Source organism: Notamacropus eugenii, chromosome 2, assembly GCF_028372415.1.
Source record: "Notamacropus eugenii isolate mMacEug1 chromosome 2, mMacEug1.pri_v2, whole genome shotgun sequence".
NCBI lineage: Eukaryota > Metazoa > Chordata > Mammalia > Diprotodontia > Macropodidae > Notamacropus > Notamacropus eugenii.
The window spans coordinates 140,423,100-140,442,855 of NC_092873.1; the positions used below are offsets into that span (position 1 = coordinate 140,423,100).

The 19,756-nt window shown below is 37.7% G+C and overlaps 1 long non-coding RNA gene across 3 annotated transcripts in view; it reads right to left on the reverse strand.

Moving 5' to 3' along the window:
- Nucleotides 1-19,756, reverse strand: part of LOC140526402 (uncharacterized) — a 98,923-nt gene that overhangs the window by 46,274 nt on the left and 32,893 nt on the right. The window contains exon 1 of one of the 3 annotated variants that reach the window (XR_011974357.1): nucleotides 1-19,756. This exon is cut by the window's right edge and continues 16,628 nt beyond it. The exons of the other annotated variants lie outside the window; for them this stretch is intronic. This is a non-coding gene — a long non-coding RNA (uncharacterized lncRNA). 3 annotated transcript variants of the gene reach the window in all.

A 19,756-nucleotide genomic window follows, 5' to 3' on the forward strand; every position in this document is an offset into this window, starting at 1 on the left:
TTTAATCAACTAGACTTGCTTCAGGAAACACATCTGGTACAGCATATTCACAGTTGGAATATCATCCATTATTGTTAACAATGAATCCAATAAGTTCCTAAAATAACTGGAAAGAAAAAAAATAGTCTGTGTACATGTGGGGTTGTGGGTGGGGGGGAGATTCCTGAAAGCCAAAGACATTCCTCCCATTAAATCATATGAATTGGCCACATGTTTAAAAAGTATGTTACATAGTATTTAACAGTATGATTAATGTGATCATCCTTTAAATCAAGTTATACCATAGAACACCAAGCACAGAGAGGTATAAATGAATGAGGATCAGAAGGAAAAGATTAAGGCAACATATAGCTTACAGACAGATAAGGATTACTATAGGAACTAAGAGGTAACTAGGTAGTGAAGTGGATAGAGCACCAAGTCTGACAAATTTGATCTCACTTACTGTGTGACCCTGGGTACTAGACCTGTGACTTCGTTAGTACAGGAAATTCTCGAGTGAAAATTCTCTCTATTAATGCAGGTTGGACCCTTCTCTGCCTTGGAGTTGCCTAGGACACTGAGAGGTCAAGTCCAGGGTCACAAAAACCAGTATGGGTCAGTGGTAGGACTTGAATCCAGGTTTTTCTAACTTCAAGGATATCTCTGTATCTATTATTACATCATGTATTTTCCTCTGTCCCCTAGGTTTTGTGTCTGAAATGAGGTTGAAAAATGTACCTGCCACCAAGTTCACCATGACAATTCCTCAAAATAGTACTCCTTTGAGAAACTCCAGAAAAAGGTACCAAAAGAGAATATATATTTGAAGGACTTACATTCATAGGATTTAGAGCTGGATTAGGCTTTTTGGTTACCTAGTCTCATTTCCTCAATTTACAAAGGAGAAAAGTGAAGCTAACAAGGGGGAAGTGAATTTCCCAGCAATAACAGTAATTTAAAGACTTCACAGATGCAGAGCTGGAAAGTATGTCAGAGAACATTTAGTGATAGCACCATATATTTAGATTGAGAAGGAACCACAGCACCACGAAGGCCATTTAGTCCAACCCTCTTCTTTTATTTATTTTTACTGACATTTTAATTTTATTTTAAAAATTGTGTCATTCTGACCTTAACAAACACCATTTAAAATGCATATTTCCATATATATGGTAGAAGAGAAAAAGGAAACTGCCCATAAAACAGCAGAGTTTTATTATGTATAACTTGTTTTTCTCACTTTTCAAGAATCTCAAGTGTTATAATGAAAAAAAGTAGAAAGGAAGGAGGTCTATCAATACTTGAACTCAAACTGGACTACAAAGATGTGTGTCTGTGTTTGTCCTTCATTGCTGAAGAAGACCACGCCATCAGAGAAATAATGGCATGACTTGCACTTGACTTTGTTTTGAGGGAGGGCTGTGCAGGTCACCAGCTTCACTTGTCCTCTAGAGCCATCTGAATCCAGTTACCAGATATTTATCAGGATGACTGGAGATGACCCAGGATGAGGCAATTGGGCTTAAGTGACTCGCCCAAGGTCACACAGCTAGTGAGTGTCAAGTATCTGAGGTGATATTTGAACTCAGGTCCTCCTGACTCCTGCACTGGTGCTCTATCCACTGCACTACCTAGCTGCCTGACTATAAAGATGCAATGATTATAACAATATGGTAATGGTTTTATTAAAGGGAGATAAGAGGAACAGATTAGGTATACAGTATATTAAATCAAATCAACACAGTGGTATAACTTTTCGTAAATCCAAATTACTCAGGAAAGATATCACTCTTTGATAAAAACTGCTGGGAAAACTGAACAGCAGTCTGAAAGGAATTAAGTTTACACAAATGCTTTTTTGTTGTTGTCCAGTCATTTCTTCATAGCCCCATTTGGGGTTTTCTTGTCAAAGATACTGTAATGATTTACTATTTCCTTCTCCGACTCATTTTATAGATGAGGAGCTGAGGCAGCCAGGGTTAAGTGACTTGCCTAGGGCCACACAGCTAGTAAGAGGCTGAAGCAGGATTTGTACTCAGGAAGAGGAGTCTTCCTGACTCTAGACCAGGCACTTTATCCACCTCGTTTCCCTAACCAATACCTTAGATCATACAAGATAAGCTACATTATGAATACACTACCTAAATACGAAAGGTCAAGTCATAAACAAATGAAAGGAGTAAGGAAATTACCCTTTAGATCTATGGCTAGAGGAAGAGTCCATAACTAAAGAAGTTACAGAAAAGATTACACAAGATAAAAATGAGCAATTTTGATTATATAGACTTAAAAAGGTTTTGGGTAAACATATAATATAATAAAAATTAGAAGACAAAACAGGTGACGGAGAAAAATATCTTTGCAAAAAATTTCTCTTACAAAGGTCTAATTTTCAAGATATATAAGATACTGATTCCAATTTATAAGATTAAGAGCCATTCTCCAGTAGATAAAATAGTCAAAGAATATCATCAGGAAGTTTTCAAAGGAAGAAATCCCAAATATCAAAAATCATGTAAAAATGCCTTAAATCACTAATAGTAAAAGAAATGAAAATTAAAGCAACTTTAAAGTTCTACCTCATATCTATCAGAAAGGTAAAGATGACAAAAAAGGAAAATGACAAAAGTTGGAGGGGCTAGGGGAAAAATAACTATTAGTGGAGCTTTGAATTGGTCCAGACATTCTGGTAAGCAATTTAGAACCATCCTTAGAAAGTTACCAGACTTTGTATATTCTTTGACCTAGACCCCAGTAAAATCAAAGAAAGAAGAAAAGGATCAATATGGTGGTGTGAGGCTAGTCACTTAAACTCTGCCTCAGTTTCCTCATCTGTAAAATGGTAACAGTAATGGCACCTATCTCCAAGAGTTGATGTGAAGATAAAATGAGGCAATATTCATATACAGTTTGTAAACCTTAAAGAGCTATATAAATGTTAGCTACCAATAATACAAACTGCTCCCCTTCACTCAAGGTCTTCAAAAAGACGGTAGATTTCAATTTCTTGGTTAGAAACAGATGACAACTTGAGCCCCTTCTGGCTCTAAAACTTTATGATCCTCTGATACGTTTCCTCCTTCATTCAAAATGAATAGAAGGAGAAAAAGACTCCTGGAGACAACAAGCAGCTGTTATTTGTCATTCAGTGCAATGTGGCACTTTGCCTTCATTTCTACTTAATTCTTAAATCTCCCTATTTGTGGAAGTTCTACGTAGATAGAACAAGTAGATCTAAAAACCACACAAATACCTCTTACCCTTTTTATTAATGCTCAAAATAGTTTCCAGGCCAAAATGCATAATTTATGGAGTCCTAATAAAAAGCCAAGAAAAAGCTTAGAATTTCAGGGTTGGGAAGGGACCTTCAGATCTTTGTAGCCTAACTCCCTTACATGTTATCTCTGGAAAATCAAATTATCTACCCAAGGCTAAAATCTGTTGAAAAGCCTTAAATAAACCAAATATTGGGAGATTGACTGAAGCCTGGAACATGTTCCAGAAGCTCATGGTGACCCTAGATATCACTAAGGATTTGTATGAAGAATACTAGAATCTGAGATTTCCTGAGTGGAATGCGCACAGAATATTGCCCCACTGACCACTCAAAACATGAGGCCATGCTTTCTGATATACTTCTAGGTCACACACATTCGCAAGATCTTGGAATGATGATAGGTGAGATTAAAAACAAACAAGAAAGAGGGAACCCCAAACATCCCTGGCTCTTTATTAGGATAGTACATAATACATACAAACACACATAATACATAAAATAGGATTATGTAGGCATGGTAAACTATTTAGAAAAAAAAAAGGTATCTCTTCTCCACCCAAAAAAAATCTAAAGGGCAAGAAAGGTGAAATATCCTTCAAGGAAGACTCATAAGATGTGAAAAATGTAAGAATTGAGTATTAAGTAGATGGTCTCAAAGTTTGTTTTTTGTCTTTTGAAGACTGACAATGAATGATGTCTAAGTACATTCTATGACAAATATAAATCTACAAAATAGAAGTTAAGTTTGGTACTGTGGAAAACATTCCTAACTTGTTGTAGAGAACAGATTTCAAAAACCAGTTTTGCTACTTTACTATTTGTGTGACCTTGAGAAAGTCAACTAGCCTCTCTGGATCTCAGTTTCTACAACTGTAAAATGAAAAAACTGAACTAGATGATCAGCTTTAAATCTATGATCAAGACCTAGAAAAAATATATTCTGGATATCAGTATTCCAGCCCCTGTAGATACTGTCATCAACTTAGAAACAAAGGTTTTTTTCCTTTCTTCCTTTTTTTTTTTTTTGTGTTTTATTTTGTGTTATGGTGATATAGGTCATTGGTTAACCCTGGGCCACTAAACCCTTAGTTAATTGTGTTGCCTAGAAACAAAACTTATAACTGGTGGATATTTTAATCATTGTTTCTTTTTTTAAGTTTAGTTTGCTGTCACCAACATGCCTCAACTGTTTCTTTGGTTTAAAACAGCAGCTGACTTGTAATTAGAAGCTCTTAGCAGAAGAGGCCCTTCCTCATTACCCCCTGACTTCCTTCAACCTCGGCTCCCAGCAGAGGGCTTCTCATATTCTGTCCTGGCAAGAGCCAATCTGCTGAGCAGATGTCATGTGACACTGTCTGCTGGCACCTACCACGGCTTTGATGTGTGCTGGCATCCAGCAGTCACTTCAAACTGCTCACATGGCTAAAAACAAATAGGGAATAATGACAGACATCTTTTCTTCCACCATGAACAAGGTTTACTAGGATAAAGTGGTCTGTGTTCCTGACTTAAAGACTGGATCTTCGGGTGCTGAAGGAAAAGTATTTTAACTTCATGGTGCTGAGCCCTATTGGGCAGAATTTTTCAGCTTGATTTGGTTAAACAAAACAGCACTCACATCTTCATTTCTGTACTAGGTCTCCTTGAGTAAAACAGATCAGAGAGGTGTTCAACCCTTGGGTGTTTTTTTTTTTTTTTATGATTACCTAATGTGGAGATGATTAGAAAAACAAAAAAAAAAAACAAAAAAAAACAAAAACTGGAGACATATCCACCCTTTAAAGTATAATGAACTAGGCAGATTCTTTAGAAGACCCAATTACTACTTATGACCTCTTCTGCTAAAAAATTATTCCTATGCAGAGAAAGTACCGACAAATAGAAGTATGTATGGAATGATTTTACATATTCGTACATACACATATATACATATAAATATTTGTGTCTAATTATAGTAGCTATCTCTGGCAGAGGTATGTCTGTAAGATGTACAAGTTCAGAAATGTTTGCGTTTTCTCTGTATCCCAATACTTAGTGTAGTGCTTGGGGAGAAAAAAAATTCACATCATAACTTTATTAAATATTTAAATGGACTAGCAAGTTGTACATAATAGATTTGTAGGCTCATGTGCAAATTTTTTTAATACTATGTTATGGAAATGCTTGTTTTATCTTATTAATGAAAAATTAAGTAAACAAAAATTTTAAAAAATTACTCCTATGAATACATTTTTATTTCTTCAATAGAATGTAAACTCTGAATTGCATGCCTAGTACTTGGCATGGATCGGGTATTTAATGGATGCTTGTTGAATTGAATATTTACTTTACAGATGAGGAAACTGAGACCCAGAGTTCAATGACTTGCCCAAGGTCACAGACAGCAAACCTGCACAAAGACACTCCCTTCTGAACAGTTTGAATAAAAATCTAGCAAATTCCCTAGTTAAATAATCTGATGGAATGCAACTAAGTCCTAAAGAACTTGTACTTGGAATGCATTCCCTTTTCACTTCCCCTCTTCACTCCCACCCCCCCATCTCAGAAAACCCTAGTTTTCTTCCAGTGCAGGTGCTATTTTCCACAGAAGGCCTTTCTTGACCTTCCCTTCCCCCATAAATGTTCTGTCTCCTGCATCTCTGAAATTACATTGTATTGTTTTTCTGCATATATTTTCTGTTTCTTTCACCATGTGTCTCTTGTGTCATCCTGATCAAATGTAAGGTGCTTGAGATAGGAAATGTTTGGGTTTTGTCTCTGTATCCCCAACACTTAGCATAGTGCCCGACACATAGTAGGCTCTTAGTGAGTTGAGCTGAATTCCAAAGAACCAAAGCTTCCCTTTCCACGTGCAGAGTTAGTAGAATTCTGTTCTGTATTAAATTTAGGGAAATTACATTGTTCATTTTCCCCCTACATACCCTTGACAAACCAGAGGATTCCTGCTGGGCAGACAAGAAACTCTTGGCTTCTTCCTCCTACCCTGATAAATGTCTTGGTTACATTCTGGCAAGGATACAGGTCTGTACTCTGCAAAGGATTCCTTTTCAAAGATGTGAAGGATCTGGAATGAGAACTTCTGGACTCATCAATCCATTTCCTGTATTGGAAGGGAGTCTCCCAAATAATTCTCTAAAGGAAGCACTGATATGGAGTCAACCCAGACGATCTATTCAGTAAGGTAGCAGTTGTTTACTGATAAAATTGTCCCAGATAAGACACAAGAAAATCAGGAATATGCTGTGACTGAAGATAAAAGTATATACAAGGATGCACAATTATTTATTATGTATGAGCCCTCTTTAATTAGGAAGAGGGAAATAAGCATTTATAAAGCACTTACTATGTACCAAGGTATACACAAAAACAAAGATTAGCTCATTTCATCCTCACAACCCTGAAAGGCATGTGGTATTATTATCCCCATTATATAGTTGAGGTAGAATGCCAGGCCTGGAGTCAGAAAGACCTGAGTTCAAATTCAGCCTCAGACACTTAAGAGATGTGTGACCCTGGGCAATTCACATACTGTTTGCCTCAGTTTTCTCATCTCTAAAATGAGCTGGAGAGGAAAATTTTAAACCACTCGAGTATCTTTGCCAAGAAAACCCCAAACAGTGTCATGAAGAGTTGGACATGACTCAAATGACTGAACAAGAGTAAGCACAACTGTTTAATGTAGCTTCTATTTCTTTGGCTTCGTCTTATTTGCCCTACTAGATTTTAAGTTCCTTGATGGCAGGGACCACATCTTATTTACCTTTGTATCTTTTGCTAGAATGGCATATTATACATCCTAGTCACTCATAAATGTTTGTTGAATGAATGGATATTTTCACTTTATTTGGAGATTTATTTGGCTTATAGGCATATTATTAGAAAACATATTATTAAGCAGGATTTCAAGAGTAGCCTCTGTGACATATGAGGGTGTTTATTCTTCAGTTACTCTAAAGAAAAAAATTGGTCTTTAAACAGGAGTAGAAACTAAGAGCATAAACTGTTCTCTTTTTGCCCCCGCAACAAGAAAAAAATCATTTTTCAAGGATGTTATTCTAAGTGCCTTTCATGGTACTAAAATTAACCCATCATCAAATGTGAAATTCTGTTTAGGAATTAGTGTATTACTGCTCTAGGTGTAGAAACAGGCAGATGTGATTTGACAATGATCAGTAAAAACAGATTTAAGTTGTATATAGCACCTGCCATACCAACAGCTCAATTTTATAAATATACTAGCAGTCACCCAGTGACAATCAACAGATGTGAACTGGAAAGGCACAAGAGAAGAGACCATAGGTGTGTATATTAACACGTGCATCTATATGTCTGTACCTATCTACATCTGGGGTTGTGTTTACGATTCCCTATTTATACAGAATGTTTAATCTTTGTATTTGTTTCTGACTTGCCTTCTCTCATTCTCTCCTTCCTTTTATGTATGTGTGTATACATATATATATGTGTGTGTATCTATATCTATATAATATATAATGTGTATTTATAAAAATGTGTATATATGTATGTATATAATCAGAGGATAACTATTGCTTTGTGCTACTGTGACAAAGATTATTGGGGAACACTATATCAAGCTTATTAGTTATCTCACCCCTCAAAGTGTTTATAGCATCTGGAATATATGTATATATGATTTTATATACGTGTATATATAGAAAGAGAGAGAGAGACACACACACACACACACACATACTCATACATACCCCTTTTAAGTATTCTATATGTATACAGATATGTGCATCGCTGAGTAATGACTTTCGAGGGATAGAAATGAGGCTAGATTTATAATGACATGTATATTATATAAATGTACTTGTATATGCATATGCAATTGTACACGTGTATATATGCATGCACATGTGTATATACATGTCAGCCAGGCTTAGATCTCAATAATTCAGAATTTCTAACACTTGTACATGTGGTTAAGTATGGATCTCACAATTAACTGTATGCTTACTGTGGCAGGGCTAGTTCAGCTCAATTCAGAGAGGCTTCTCACAAGGTTGGCTTCAATGAACGAATTCAGCACAACAGTTTTCAAACAATCTACCTGACTCAAAGTGAGGTTGAAATCTATACCAGTGGGGTAGCTAGGTGGCACAATGGATGGAGTAATAACTCTGGAGTTCAAATCTGGCCTCAGACACTAGCTGTGTGACCCTGGGCAAATCAGTTAATCCCAACTGCCTCAAAAAAAAAAAAAAAAAAAAGGAAAGAAGGAAAAAAAATATGAGAGAAAGATAAAAAGAGAAAAGAAATCTCTACTGGTAGAGGAAGTAGCTAGACTAATTGAAATAACACATCCTAGAAGAAGCTCTGAAATAAGTATAAAGTGTCAAGTAGTGTATGACAAAGATGATTATCTATTTGAAGGAGGGGAAGGCAATCAAGGTATTAATTTAATATTACCTGAAAAAAAATCAAGTCTTCTGCCTAAGGGCAATCTAGGAGGCATTTCCTGAAAGCAAATTGCCTACTACTAGTTTGTACTATTCCAGGGCACAGCCCGCATTTTCTACTTCCTTTACAACTTTCCACAATGCCTGACACAATGCTCCGCACACAGTAGGGTGTAAAGCATATGGGACTGATTAACTGTACTTCCCACAGGAGTCTCAGAGTTGGAAGGAATGTTGATGTTACCCCTGACATTTCTTCCCCATTAAAGTACCACAAAGAACTCAAAACCAAAAACACTAATACAGTAACAAGTAATTACATTTAGAATAATGACTACAGGGCAAAATATAAACAAATACAGCCACAGTTAAGGACACAGAGAATTTTGTTTGAATAATTTTTTTTCTCATTAGATGAAGGTGAGAATGAGCAGGAAGAGCTGTGTGAACAAGAGAATATAGGTGTCTCAACTGAAATCGTTGCTTAAAAACCCACTTACACTTCACCAGGTCTTTTGCCATAGACATTTAACACTATATGGGGCTTCAGAGCATACGTAGCCTAACCTCCTTATTTTATGAAGGGATGGAAGAAGAGAAAGTAATAGACATTTATATAGAGAACCTACTATGTGTCAGGCACCAAGCTAAGTACTTTTTTTTAACCAATATCATCTCATTTGGTCCTAACAACAACCTTGGGAAGTAGATACTATTATTATCCTCATTGTACAGTTGAGGAAACTAAGGCAGCAAGCGGTTAAGTGACTTGATCAGTATCATGAAGCTAGTAAATACTGAGGTGGTATTTGAACTCAGGTGTTTCTGACTTCAAGTTTTCTGATACTCTATCCACTGTGCCACCAGCTCAGGAAAGTGAAAGTCAACATATATGAGTGACTTGGTTCAGGTCACACAATAGAAACTGGGCCACTGGACTTTTTATCATGTGCTTTTTCTCTGGCCCCAGGCTTCCTGGATATTCTCTAGGCTGGGATGGGGGGTGGGAATGTTCCCTCTCCTGAACTCGTGATAGCATGGAGTAGATTCTTACCTCTCTAATGCATTTATAACACTCCACTTTGTTGCACAGTTAATGGTAGACATATCTCCCCTACTGGATTTTATAAGTCCCTTGGAGGGCAGGGATCATATGTGCCTTATTAACCTCACATAAATAGTCCTCAATCAATATTTGTTGAAAAAATGAAAATGGTAGAGGACAACAGTCACTTACCCTTCTGTCACAAACTACATAAGCTACATCTCCTAGGGAAAGACAGCTGTGCAGGAAGTATTCCACCCAAGTACCACATTGGAGCATCCTGCCTCTGCCCAGCATGCTCCAGCCTCGCCCTTCATGAGTTTTGTCCTGCTTTGCAGATCTGAAATTAGTTGTGGCACATTCAGTTGACTCCCATTGTCTATGTTTTCAAAACAAACTTCTCATTTTAAATACTGACTAAAGGTTAATCTGTTTTCCTTCCACAGTGTTTGAGTTCAATACTTAGGACAGGGACACAGATTTAAAGTTGGAAGGGATGTTGGAGGTCATTTGTATAACTTCCCTATTTTACAGAAGAGGAAACTGAGACCAGGCTAAGAAGCTTGCCCAAGGTCACACAGGTGGCCTTGACAGAAGCAGGATTTGAACCCAGGTGTTGATTCCAAAACCAGTACTTTCTGACTTTCTTCCCCCTTCTAATGTTCTAGTAAACAGCCCAATTTAGCACTGATAGGCCTGGGTCCAGGGTAGGCCAGGTTTCCTTAGGCAAATATCAGTCTCCAAAGTATTGGCATTCTGGTTCTTATTTTTAAAGTGTATATTTTCAAGGAAAGTTTTAGTTGTTTTTTTAAGTTTAGTTAAGTTTTAGTTTTTCTAGTTTGATAGTGTTTTTTAGGTGCTTAATTACTATGGGCCAAGTATAAAAACACTGTCATTTGTGATTGTGTATTCAGCAAATATTTACCTTAGAAAAATAAAACTCCCTGGGTATATGCCAGTAAAATAATGTGCTGCACATGGTGGTGCTTAGTTAGCATAGTTTAGCAGAGTCATTTTAATCTTGCAATAGGGCCTGAGAGATCATTTGATCCATTTCACAGATGGTTACACTGAGGTCCAGAAAGCTTAGCTGAGTATCACAACAAAGGTTGGAATCTAAGGCATCTGAATCTCTATCTGAGACAGCTTTTGTTAGCCTATGTTCAGTTTTCATTCTTTGGCTTTTTCTCTTCTCCAGTGCCCCTTGAACTGATCCTCATTCAACTGCTTGATTGTACCTTGCCAAATCTGTCGTTTTTGTTCAGTCTTTTTTCAGTCATGGACAACTCTTCATGACCCCATTTGGGATTTTCTTGGCAAAGATAATGGAGTCGTAGTTTGCCTTTTCCTTCTCCAGCTCTTTTTTACAGAAGAGGAAACTGAAGCAAACAGAGTTAAGTGACTTGACCAAGGTCACAGAGCTAGGAAGTGTGTGAGACCAGATTTGAACTCAGGAAGATGAATTTTTCTGTCTCCAGGACCAGCACTCTATGCCATCTAGCTGCCTCTTGCCCAAGCTATGACTTAAAACCTTAGAAGATGTTGGCTGCAGACCATCTCTTCACAGAAGCAGAGATGGTGTCTTCCAGAGCAATGATGCCACTGTGTCTTAGAAGCAGTAGCCTTATAGTTCTTGGCTAGGACTAGGCTGCTCTATGTAAACAACTTTCTGCTCTCATTCATGCCCTCATATTATTCTGCTAGGATAGAATCTGTATCTTCACACTCTTTCATTTTATAAAAGTGTTTGGTTTTAGGGTTCACATAAGGGCAGGGATAGGCAGTAAATAAATGGCTGGTTTTGTAGTATTTCCCTGTGAATCTGGGGGTTGGCATGTAAGATAGCTTCCTAAAGCTCTCATCTCCACTTTTGCCTACCCTAGGACATAAACTAACTGCCCTAGCAGCTGTCATAGACGCAGGTGTCCTTGGGCCAGCTGGGAGCAGTATACTCAGTCAGTGTTACTTGCTGACCCAACCATTCTCAGAAGTATGTTACCAAAATCTAAGTAAGCAGATTTATTCACTAAAAGCCAAGACAGACTTAACTCTGGGTGGTACTTCAAGGCATAAAGTGTATAATTTGATTCATGATAGAAAACCACATAGACTTAAGAATTCTTAGTGTAATCCCCTAATGTTTGCACCAAAGCTTGGGAGATGCTTAGTAGAGCTTAACTTAAGTATTTTAAGTTGTGTATGTGTATGTGTGTGTGTTAATTTTTGAACACAACAACAAAAAGGACATCACTGTACTTTTTTTTAACCCCACAAAAATCAAAAGAGTAGAAGTGAGTGGGAGTAAGGAGAATTTTCATGCAGAAACCCAGAGTATTACAGTCTGCATGTAGTGTGGAAAAGGCCTGCTGGTCACACATCTGTCCCTCCAACCATATTTAGAGTAACTTCCTTTAATATCATTGGCAAATATGAAACACAGAAGACATATCTACTTGTCTTCTACCTTATAATGCTCACTTCTAAAATCATAGAATTAAAGATTCCCTTTCAAAGTGGAGAGAAATTAGCCGTTATTCTAGGCTTGATCCTCATTAACCAATTGGACAGGCTGTGTAAGTGATTAGGCTGTGACGTTGGGAAATTTCACTATAATTTCATGCTTGATCTTTGACATGCACAAAGAGAGTTGAACTCTTTGAAGATGGCCAGGATGCTGCCCTTCGGCATGGCCAAACCCACACTGCATAACTTAGGAATAAGACAAAGGGTTAGCCTGAAGCAGCTGACCAGGTCTGGTATGTAGGCTTCCTTCCGGCTCCTCTCCAAAGCTCACAGAGCTCCTAGCCTAGCTCAAAGCATATGTGTGTGTGTGTGTGTGTGTGTGTGTGTGTGTGTGTGTGTGTGTGTGTGTGTGTGTGTGTGTGTGTGTGTGTGTGTGTGTGTGTGTGTGTATGTGTATGTGTACACCCCAGTGTGCATGTTGGGGGGGACAGTACTTAAGAGGTTTGATGGGAGTACTCAAGAGCCCCCAAACTGCCCTAAGGCACACAGCAGTGAGAAATGACTCCAAGGGGATGCCAGAATGTCCTCTTCCTCTGCTGGACAAGTCAGACCTGGGCTTCAGAATCTCCTAGGCTAAAAATAACTCAGAGAACTGCTACTCAAGCAAACCAGCCTGGCCGGAAGGCACGGGAGCAGCCTGGAGGCAGTGGCAGTTAGAGGCCCCTAGTTGAATGGAATATATAATCCATTTAACAGCTGCTGCATCTCATTAAGAACACTGGCATGAAAGATACTTGACAAGTACAAAAAAGAAAAAAAAAGACAGCAGTCTATTTACAGATGCAGCCGGAGTCCTCTCTTGTTTTATAGCTTTCAAGGAAAAGAAAGCATGTCTGCATGATAACTTTATCCTATAATTCTACACATTTAAAAAAAGTGTAGTCCGCCATATGCTTAAGCAGATCTTTTCACACAGAATTTTTCAAAACAACCATGAAAGCCCTGCACGGTTTTGCCAGAGTCATTCAGGTTTGACATCTGAAATAGAATGTGTAGTTGAGAGACTGAATCCAAAGTCTTCCCAAAGTTACCGGAATCAAGTACAGCATCAGTCACTTGGTGACTCTCAATATGCTAACTAAACTGAATTACTGGATCACAGGACTTTGAAGAAAAACAGCAAAAAGCTAAACCTACTCATGTTAGTATGCTTAGTGTAATTTCCATGAAAATAATAAACATGAAAGTTGAAGGAAACTGTGTCTCTAAGGAAATGACATATAATACTCAAGATTCATAATTTCACAAAAAGATAATAATATCTAGCTTAAATGTTTGAAGAGCTTTTCTGTTCACCCTGCCCCAAGATCCTCTCCTTTACAAATTTATCTTTTTAACGTACAAGTCAGATGATGTCACTCCTATGCTCAAGAATCTTCGATGACTCTCTACTGCCTGTAAGATAACATATCAATTTCTTAGTTTGGCATTTTAAGGTCTTATACAATCTCAGCGCAAATTACCTTTCTATTCCTATCTGACATGACTTCCCTTCATATATTCTTCATTCTCACCAAACTGCACTATTAAAGAGTTTCCCATACTTGATAGGCGATCTCTAACCTTCACATATTCACACAGCTTGTATCCCATGCATTCCTTCTCATCTTTCTCTGTTAAAAGCCTCTACTGTGTTTTAGATAGATCTGTCTTGGATTTATGAAGACACAAACAACAATCATACTGAAGGAGATGGCTGGTATAGATTAAAATCTGTACCACAGATCTGGATTTGGATAAGATTGCAGTATCAAAGAATATATGAACAAGATTCAGTCTGCATCCAACTTGTAAATGAGTTGTATTCCAAATATCTGTTTGTGATGAAATAAGTTTGGAACTTGGAATTAATTTTTCTGTAGAAGTTTTCTTCTCTTATTCCACTTTTAGATTCTCAAAAAAAAGCAACCTCCTCCCCCACAAATTCTCCTCCCCCCCAGTGGTATATGGCCTGCCATTTGGATGACTTTAAATTGAATGACTGCTCCAACCAGCTGTGTAATTGTGGGTAAATCTCCTAACTTTTCTGGCCTTTCATTTCATCATCCACAAGATAAAGCAGTCAGATCTCTAAGGCCCTTTCCAGCTCTGAAATTCTGATTTCATCTGGTTTTAGACTCCCCCCCCAACCCAAACAGAGGCGATTTTGGTGGGGGTGGGGGGAAACCCTAAAATTTTAGAAGTAGATGGCTAGGGAGTTCAAAATATGTTTAGCAGGAGTATGTTTATAACTAAAGTTCTTCAACACTAGGGTAGGCAAACACGTTTTATAAAGTTAAAATAATTATTGTGTGAATGTGCTTGAACAGTTAAACCTCATTGACTTAGGTTTGAAGAAAATAAAATTGTAGGCATTGGGAGAAAAGAAGAAAATCTGCAAAGCAAAATGTTAGCCATCACAAAACTGTTCTCATAACTAATTTAAACAATCCTCCAGTAAACTTTAAGCATTCTAGGAGCAACCATTTAGATACAAAATTGATGTGCTAAAGATTTATAATCTTTTATTTAATTGGTTTTAGTAAAACAGTTCCCAAAGATTTAGGCAAAACTTTAAGTAAGCTGAGTTCCAGTTGTAATATGCATTCGTTCATTTAGCGGACATTTTAAAAGCAACTCTATTTGCATAAAACTATGTTAAAGCATCAGACAGAGAGCGCTAAAAAGACAAATAAGACAGAGTCTCTGCCTTCAAGGAGTGTCTGATTTAGTCGGTGTTGGGGTGATAATACAAGGGGCACAAATTACTATGATATAAGTTAGAATTTTCTAAGGGCACAGAATAAATGAATAAAACCACATTTCTATTTACATTTCTTTTATCATGTTGTAATTCATACTACTAAAAGCATGCTAGTCTTGCCCTCCAATCAGTCTGAAAGAGGCTTTTACTCACTGCCCCCACATTCTTTCCAGAGTAGCCATATACAAGCGTTTCCATTTGGAATGTCTGGTTACTCTACTGATAGAGTAATTCCAAATACCTTTCTCTGAGTGGCCCCTGCATCCATTCTATTTATGGGAGGCATCATGATTTCAGGCCAAGTTTTTCAAAATGGAATTCTCTGCCTCTTATATGGGGCCCTCTGGATTTTCAGAGACTCATCAATGCCTTTACCTTATGTTGGAAGTCTAACATCAGTTACAGAGCATAGAAAGAGAGGAAATGCTTTAAAACAGGAAAGATAGTTTTCGAAATTGACTAGATTCCAAAAGCTTCTTTGGTTGGAGGGGTAGGGAAGAGGCCATTGATATATTACACAAAGCCCTCTACACATGGACAGCTGAGTTGTCTCTGCTACTGACTTGGTGTGTGGCTTTAATTAATTCCTTCAGCATCTGAGACATGGGAGGCTCTCTCTCCCCTCTTCACGGGGATATTGTGGAGATAAATTCCATGGCACACCGTGACCTCTTAGGGCAGGATACAAATTGTAAACACAAGGAAGCTTTATTAACTATAAAATGATGACAGGATCTGACAACCACAGAGAGGGTGTGGCAAAGCAGATTATTTTCTGAGTGAATAAATTCATTCGTGGGAAAAGAGGGTTTTATTCCTATAGGTTAAAGAAAAATCTCATGGATAGAAGATGATCAAAGATGAATGCTGAAACTAAAAGATATATTCAGGGTATATGAACTTTGATTAAGATCCCAAGTATTCTCCATCTGAGTCTAAAACCATAACAGGGAGAAGGGGCAAGTGAGCAGGGAGGGAAGAAAAAAAACATCAAGCAAAAGGGACTCATAATATCATCTCCATTTTGTCCTTCTTCTAGTTTAACTGTTAAGTAAAGAGCAAAAGTGATAAATTTAATATACATATTAAGTACAAGCTTCCATAGAAGCTTGAGAGGTAGCACAATAACACTGGAAACATCTCTATTGACTTTGGACTCAGGAAACCTGGGTTCAGACCCCATTTCTGTCATTTACTAAATGTGTGACATTGGCAGGGAAAATATTTAATCTTTCTGGAAACCTCTGTTTATCTGTAAAAGGAAGAAGTGAGGGTAGGGGAATTGAGTTGACTAACTGGCTTCTAAGATCTTTATCAGCTCTCTCAAGGAATGGCACTATATGTATTTTTGAAAATCTATAATGTTAATTGTCTTCTGAAAAATCAATCAACAAACACTAAGTGCCAAGTGGTAAGGATAAGGATACAAAATTGAGACTGTCCCTGCCCTCCCTCTGTCCCTGCCCTCTCTCAAGGAACTTATATTTTCTTTTTTTGTTTTTCTGGAGGCAGTTTTCATTGCCTCCAAGGCAACTCTCCAAGACCATAAATTGTACAATTAATTGTAGATCTGCTTTGGGAAAGGTCTTTCTTCACTAGAAATTTCATCTATACTGATGAAATCCCAGGTCTAGTTCAAAAAAGAGCCCACAAGAACAGCCTTTTGAATGGCTATTTACTTATTTTGACAAGCTTTTATAAAGCACCAGGAACTTAGAAATATTATCTCCTTTTATTCTGACAACAACCCTGGGCAGTAGATATTGTAATTATTCCCATTTTACTGTTGAGGAAACTTGGGCAGACAAGGGGTTAAGTGGCTTGCCCAGGGTTACACAGCTTGTAAGTTCAGGATTTGAACTCAGGTCTTTCTGACTCCAGGCCCATGACTCTCTCCATTGGCTCATCCAGCTGTCTTCATTTATTTACATTTCCATGGTACTGCCTTTTTCATTTTGCTTTGCCTTTATACCCATGATCTCATATCATTCTCATCACAACCTTACCTGTAATCAGAGCAGGCATCAGCTTCATTTTACAGAAAACTGCTTCAGAAAGGCAAAAAGAATTAAATATTTGTTTGGACATTATTTCTCCCACTAGGTTGTAAGCTCTTTGAGGGCAGGGACTGCCCTCTTTTTTGCCTCTTTGTATTTCCAGCAGTTAGCACAGTGCCTGGAATATAGTAGGCGCTTAACATTTATTGAATTGAACTGAATGGAAAGACTTCTTGAGATTACTCAGCAGACTAATGATAAAGAAAATAAGGAAGATAGATTCCTATGCAATGTATCTCTAAGGTTCCTTCTAGCTCTAAAATTCTAGGTCTCTCAGTTGAGCCTTGGTTTCCTGACTTCTAGTCCCAAGCCCTTTCTACTAGATTATGCTGCCAACAATTCTGGTATGGTGACATCCCAGGGATCCCAGTGGATTTCATGAATTGCTTGGGATAGAAGAAACTGCCTCTTTTCCTGTGCTATTCTCCAAGTTAAGGCTCACAAATTCCCACTTTTTGCAATGCCAATCTTCCCTGAAAATCAAATTTCTAAGTGAGTAGGTTCCAAATTTACTATTTCATAAAAGCCCCACTGGTTTTCTTTTCTTTTCATATCACTGGACAATTTTTCACAATATCCCAAGTTATCAGAACACATTTTCTTCTCTGGGTCTCAGTTCCCTCATGCGTAAAATGAAGGGGTTTAGTATCATATATTGAAAGAGGAAGAAATTGTAGAGGTCACATAGTCTTGAGACCACTAGAAGAAAAGGGATTTCCTCAAATTCACACAATTGGTAAGTCAAATAGTCAAGATTCAGACCTAATTCCTCTGGCATCAAATCTAGCACTCCTGCTACTGTACCATATGATCTCTAGGTCCCTTCCAGCTCGAATACTTATTGATATTATTTCGCTAAAATCCATATTCTTAATTCAAGTATCTATTAAGTGTGTCCTATATGTAAGACCTCAGGCAAGATGTAGTATAAAGAAGCACTCAACATTGTCCCTGCTCTTGAGGAGTTTATAATTTAGCTAAGGAGAAAAAGCATATGCAGTGATATAAAAAGATAGTTAATTATATAGGGCAGCATAAATGTATCAAATACCAAATGAATATTAAAAACAGTAACTACATTAGACAGAGCACCTGATTTGAAGTCAGAAGACCTAGAATACTGACTTTACTACTTAGCACTTATACAGCTTTGGAAAAGTCATTTGAAACTTTTGGGTATCATCATCTAAATATGAGGGGGTAGAATTAGATGACTTCTCAATCACTTCCAGCTCCAAACATATATGTCCTTATGATTTATGTGGCCAGGCAGCTAGGTGGTACAGTGGATAGAATGCTGGACCTGGAATCAGGAAGATCTGAGTTCAAATCCAGCCTCAGACATCTATTAGCTATGTGACTCTGGGCAAGTCACTTAACCTTTTCTACCTCAGTTTCCTCATCTAACTTCACTAATATATTTGCCAAGAAAACCCCAAAAGGGGCCACAAAGAGTCAGACACAACTTAAAATCACTAAACAACAATGATCTATATTACTTTATGGCCTAAAACCAAGAGTACCTATTGCCAAGTGGAAGACAGTGGGACTGGAGATGATCCCTCAGGATGGGCAGCATTCAAGTCGATGGAAAAGAGGGGATAAGGATGTTTTAGATTGATAGAATAACTTGCATAAAGGCCTTAACATGAGTAGACAAAGTGTGCCCTGAGAAGAAAGAATTCTTCAACCATGCCATATACTTGGGCAATTGAAGATCTTAGAATTTCCTGCTTATAACTATTAAGATTTTTTATTTTGATGCTTCCTCACTATTTTCTATTTTATTTTCATATAATAAACATAATTATCTACTTGGGGCATCTCTTTTCCTAGATCATTTATTAAAAATATCCCTTTATGGCCTGTTATTTAAACTAATATTTCTTACCTCACCAAATCAGCTGGAAATTTGGCCCAGTGCTTAACTGAAAATTCATCACCTATGAAATATGTGGGTTAGATTAGTTGAAGTCTAACGACCCTCACAGATCAAAATCCTATGTAAATGAGCCTACACTGAAACCTGCATTGTTTTATATCTTGCTGTTTTTCTTAGTGGATAGCACTCTGGGCCTGAAGTCAGGAAGACTCATGTTCCTGAGTTCAAATGCAGTCTCAGACATTTAGAAGCTGTGTGACCCTGGGCAAGTCACTTAACCCTGTTCACCTCTTTCTCCTCATCTGTAAAATGAGCTGGAGAAGGAAATGGCAAACCTGTTCAGTGTCTTTGCCAAGAAAATTCTAAATGAGGTTACAAGGAGTTGGACATGACTGAACAACAAGTATTCCTAAATTCCACAAAGATATCTACACCTAGTATCTGCATAAGGGACTTACTGAATTCAGATAAACTGGTTAGGAGAGATACACACAAAAAGGGAAGTCAGTTCCTTGGCATGTACCTGATTTCCACTTGGCCTCTTCTGAAGACTGTGGTGAGAGGACTCCCCTGGGGGTGAGACAAGCCCTCTCTCCTGGTTTGAGCTAAGATTTTATCATGCTTCCAGCTAAAAAGCTAATTCACTCATGTATTCCCTGGTATATTCTAATCTACATAACTTCTCCAATTCCCTTCTGCTGTTTTGCTTGGATAAATGGGTTTAATCTCAATTTTTTTTTTTAAAGTCTTTCGTATAAGAGGTCTTTGGCAGAACGGAACGAAGCTTGTCAATATAAGCTAAGGGCAACCCTCCCTCCCTTAAG